This window comes from Rousettus aegyptiacus, unplaced genomic scaffold (assembly GCF_014176215.1).
Source record: "Rousettus aegyptiacus isolate mRouAeg1 unplaced genomic scaffold, mRouAeg1.p scaffold_m13_p_7, whole genome shotgun sequence".
Classification (NCBI taxonomy): domain Eukaryota; kingdom Metazoa; phylum Chordata; class Mammalia; order Chiroptera; family Pteropodidae; genus Rousettus; species Rousettus aegyptiacus.
Genome location: NW_023416310.1, coordinates 87,020,168 through 87,025,434, shown reverse-complemented (window position 1 = coordinate 87,025,434; position 5,267 = coordinate 87,020,168). Strand labels below are relative to the sequence as shown.

Genomic DNA, 5,267 nt, shown 5'->3' with positions numbered 1-5,267 from the left:
CCCTTTCCTCTACGGATTCTTCCCCCATGGTCCACGAACATCCTCATGTTTTCCCCCTTGTTAAAAGAAGGCCCTCCCAAGTTCTTTTTCTCCTTCAGGCTACCACTTCCTCTTTCTCCTTTATTTCACCACCAAACTTCTTAGGGCAAAGAGGGTTTTATATCTCATTTCCAGCCAGTGCCCCCCAGTAAAGGACTTGTTCATTGGGCAGATCTGGATTTTATTCCTCACTCTGCCACTGGGTTATGGTGTGACCTTGAGCAAATCACGGCACCTTTCTGAGCCTCAGCTCCCTCATCTGTAAAATGGGGCTACCGACAGGCTTCCCGAAGCAAGACAAAGACTCTAAAAGGCTTGGCGCCATATCCAGCATGGAGCAGTGGTGGTTGCTTTGTCGGTCCCCACTGTCTCTCAGCCCTAGCCCAGTCTGGTGAGTGAGAAACTCAGTGAGTGAGCTTCCTTCACACAGGACCTTGCCTCCCCATCACTCTCCCCTGTTCAGGCCCTCGCTGCCTGCAGCACCTGTCCACTGTGACGCTACAGATTCTGTGGTAAAGTACACATAACATAAAACTTACCATTTTATCCATCCAGTGTCATCGAGTACACTCACAATGTTGTGCAATTATCATCACCACCTATCTCCAAAACGTGTTCATCCTGCTAAACTGAGCTTCTATACTTATTAAATAACCACCGGTGCCTCTCTCCCCTCAGCCACTGATAACCGTCTTTCTGCTTTCTGTCTCTGCGAATCTGACTATTCTAGGTGCCACATATAAGTGCAATCATAGTGTTTGCCCTTTGTGATGGGGAGTTTTGTGTTAACTTGCTAGTCTGTGGGTGTCCAGCTGTTAGGTCAAACAACAGCCTAGATGTTGCTGTGAAAATATTTTTTAGATTTGATTCGCATTTAAATCGGTAGACTTTAAATAAAGCAGAATACCCTCTATAGGATGGGTGGGCCTCATCCAATCATTTGAAGGCCTGAAGAGGAAAGACTGATGTCTCCCAAATAAGGAGTTCAGCCTCCACACTGCAACAGAGAAGTTCTGCTTGACTTTTCAGCCTTTGGACTCGAGGTTGCAACATCAACTCCTACCTGCGTTTTTAGCCTGCCGGCCTACCTTACAGATTTCAGATTTGCCAGCCCACAATCACATGAGCCAATTCCTCAAAATCTTAGTTTCTCTCTCTCATTTTTACATGTATGTATGTATGTATGTATACATGTACGTGTATATGTATCATATATATGTATCTCCTATTCTGTTTCTCTGGAGAATCCTAATACACTGGCCTGCTCCCTCTATATACAGCTTATTCCCATGTCATCAGCCCACATATCACCTCTTCCAGGAAGCCTTCTGGAGCATTCTCTCATGGAACACTTGTCTCACGTAGCTTTCTGGAGGGAGTTTAATCCTTGTGAGCAAGGACCATTTTCTCTCCTTGCTTCAGACATTCATTCATTTCTGCTCTCTCAATGGTACCAGGATGGCCGGGCTGTGTGGGCATCCACAGTATTTGTGAGAAGGTCCCAGAACACTCCAGGGATCCCGGTCAGGACTTCACCTGACAGCAGGACACCCAGGACTGCTCTCTGGCTTCCTGACTGATGGCTGACGGAGACTGTGACAAGGATGAGGAAGGCAGACTTCCCCTCGGGACCCCAGTCCCTGCCCCGCAAGGTTGTACTGAGCTACTGAGCAGTGGTCGGTAACAGATAGGGAGCAGGTCTCTGTCATGTCACTTTGGAAAAGCCACCGAACATCTCTCAGACCACTTTCTCATCTCTAAAAGGAGAATAATAATGCTTACCTCAGAGAGAATTTGGAGGACGAAATAACACACACAGGACCTGGCACGTAGTAACCACTCTATAAATGACAGATATTATTGTTGCTATTTTTATTAATAGCTGTGTGACTTTAGGCAAGTGGCTTAACCCCTCTGTGCCCCATTTCCTGCTCTCTAAAAAAAGGGAAAAAATGACACATGCTTCACAGGGTGGCTATGGGCATTAAATGAGATAAAACATGTGAAGCGCGCTGGAGGTAGTAATCCCTCGATACACAACGGTTACTGTTAGTCATCAATGTGTATTATCATTATAATTTGGGCTGGCCAACCAGGTAGCCCTTATTCTTTCCAGCAGCTCTGAGGGATCTGAGGCTCTGGGTGGAGGAAAAGTACCCCCACTTTCCACCCCCACCCCTCAGGCCCCTTTGAAGTCCCCAGGGGCCCTGGGCCATGATAAATGTCCTAGCCCTATAGGTTATGACTTGCTGCCAGATTTGACGTTAACCATCATGCCCTGGCCGGGTGTTTGAAGAAAGTGGCTAAATGCTGCTGGGGCTGATGGGGGAGATAGCAGCCGAGGCTGGTCTTTGAAAGCCCCAGGCCGCCCTGGCGAGAGGGAGCGAGGAGGCCGGCTCCGCTCCAGCTGTTTAGTCTACCAATCACGGTGGTGACAAGGAGTCTGAGCGGACCGGGGAGGGCTGCTGCGGTGCTGGGCGGGAGGCCGCCCTGCCGCCACTAGGGGGTCTCCTTGGCTCGCTCCTTTTCTGGGTGTGTGTGTGTGTGTGTGTGCGCGTGCCCGCTTTTCACACCTTTTGGGTAAGCAGAGAGAAGGTCGCAGAGGAGAAAGAGCACTGGACTGGAAGGGGGGACCGGGGCTCCCCGCCGTCTCACCATCCCTCTTCTTCCCCTAGGAAAGGGGAGGGGGTGTCCCGAGGGCTTCCTATCCCAGGCTTCGTACCCAGCTCTGCCTCTTCTTGCAGTGAGTCCTTGGGAAAGATCCTTGACTTTCTGAGCCTCAGTTTCCTCATCTGTAAAATGGGGGTGAATAAGAGCCCCTCCCTCACAGGGTCAAGCGAGGATTAAATAAGCTGATGCATATAAAGTGTCTTGCCCGGAACCAACCACACAGTGGGGACTCAGCAGATGGAAGCTGACCTCCAGTGTTGGCCGGAGACACAGGAATCAAGAGCCACGTTTGCTTTATTGGTTCTTAATGTATCCCCAGATACCTCATCCAGCTTCCAGTTTACATCACAGTTCACATTCACTTGTTCTTTCAAACAACATTTATCCAAGGCAGAGAAGCATCAAAATTAAAAATAATAGCTACCCTTACTGAGCGCTTAGTATGTGCCAGGCTCTGCACCGAACACCTTACATGTCACAGCTAACTGGAAGAAAAGCATTACTATTAAACCATTGTACGCTATGGAAACTGAGGCTGAGAGAGAAGAGACTTGCCTGATGAGTGGCAAGAAAAACCCCTCAGCCCTTTTGTCTCTAGGGTCACACGTGGTGCTTCAGGTGGGGTGCTGGAGGCACTACAGCCACGTGTCCCATGCCCGTGGGCAGGAGTTTCTGTTAACCCAGCCACTCGGGGACAGTGGCTGGTGGATCCTCCACCTTGACATACATTTCTAAGATCACTGGCAAAGTGAAGACATCGCTAGCTCATAAAGGTTATACCATTAACATTTCAGTCTACAGCCATGCTACCTGGAACAAGCCCGATCCCGTCTGATCTCGGAAGCTAAGCACAGTCGGGCCTGGTTAGTACTTGGATGGGAGACCACCTAGGAAGACTGGGTGCTGTAGGCATTAAAAAAAAAAAAATTAAAAATAAGAGATTGTAAGCTGACAAGGTCCTTGTAATATGTGAGGTCAACCAAGGGTTGCCTTGCCTAAAAAAAAAAATCTTTTTTCATTGGTTACAGTAAATCACATGGTTATGCAAAAATGCAAAGGAAAATATGATTCTACCATATGCTGTGAAGGAGGAAAATGACTGCCCCAAGTCCCACAGTCCAGGAGGGGAGGCTCATATATAACCAGAGTGCCACCCACAGAACTTCATTTGACCTTCACAGTGAAAGGGTGGAGCGGAAGATGCCAGGCTCTGAGTCCAGCTGGCTCTTAGAAAGTGTTCAATGAATGTCGCTGGGGAAGAGGAGGACGAGAAATAAAAAGAGGGCCAAAAAGGATAGACTGGCCTAAAAATATATGCTCTGGAATCAGAGGGCCCTGGGTTCAAATCCCAGTCTTGCAGGTACGAGCCTGGTGAGGTCAGACAGCTCCCTGCTCTCTCAGGACCAGGACCCCAACTTCCTCTTCTGTCTTTGGGAATGACGATCTCATCAACCTCATAGGGCAGCATTGGCATAAAGCTCAAGTTCTCCAGAGGGATGTCAGAAATATCATTGTTTTAGTAATTCCTGTGCTATGTCTCATGAACTCCCTTGCAGCGGTGAGCAGAGGCAGAACCCGAGATGGTGCCGCTCTCAGTGCTAGAGGCAGGACCCTAGCCCAGGCAAAGCCCATCGCCTGAGGCCTGGTCTTCCTTGGCCCAGTGCAATTCTGGCCAGATCCAAGGCTGCCTTGCTATAAATGCAGGCAATCAGCCTCCTAGACACACACACACACGCACACACACACACACACACACACACACACACACACCCCTCACCCCCTTTGTCCTTGACAACCTGACTCAGGCAAACCCCCTAAACTTGGGACCAATGGTCAGATCAGTGACCCCAGCCCTGGTTATGATGAAGAAGAACTAGGCTAGTGTGTTCATATCCAGGTTCTTGGCCCCCTTCAGGCAGTTCTGATTCTATAGATCTGGATCAGGGATTCTAAAACCTCATTTTAACACATTCCTGGGGATTCTGACCCTGACCAGGCCCTTGATCCCCTGAAATCCAGTTGGTTCAGAATGTCTAATAGGCAGGTGGGGGTCCTGGCTCCCCAAGGCCCCATCCCCGACAGTGATACTGCCCCAAGAGGAGCCCTTTCCCTGCCTAGGAAGCCCCCTGCCCGCCCACCCCCGCGATGCCCTGTGCTAAGCTCACCTGTGGGCTGAGGCAACAGGAAAAGGCCGCTGTATTTTCAGGTGGGTGGGGGTGATGGGAAGAGAGCTGACTGCTAGTCAGGAAACCTGCCACGGAGTCTCCTCTGCTCACTCTGTAACTCTCGTGCCTCGGAGCCTCTGCTTCTTTACGTGGATGTGTGGCTCATGCCCCTGGCGGAAGGAGATCAGAGGTGGGCACTAACCGTGGAGCTAAGGAGACTTACCTGTCAGGTCTTTTGCTGAAGCCCTGCACCGAAATTAGTTTCCTCTTCTTTAAATAGGGTCCCATAAAACCACACAGGCCTGACTAGATAGGGCTATGGAAGTGCCAAAGGAGGGATAAGGCCTGGTGGGCACTCAGTGGGGAAACTCACCACCTTAGGAAAGGAGCAGG

At 49.9% G+C, this 5,267-nt stretch overlaps 1 pseudogene; it reads left to right on the top strand.

Moving 5' to 3' along the window:
- Positions 1-3,502: 3,502 nt before the first annotated feature.
- Positions 3,503-3,621, top strand: LOC118605945 (annotated as a pseudogene).
- Positions 3,622-5,267: the final 1,646 nt, after the last annotated feature.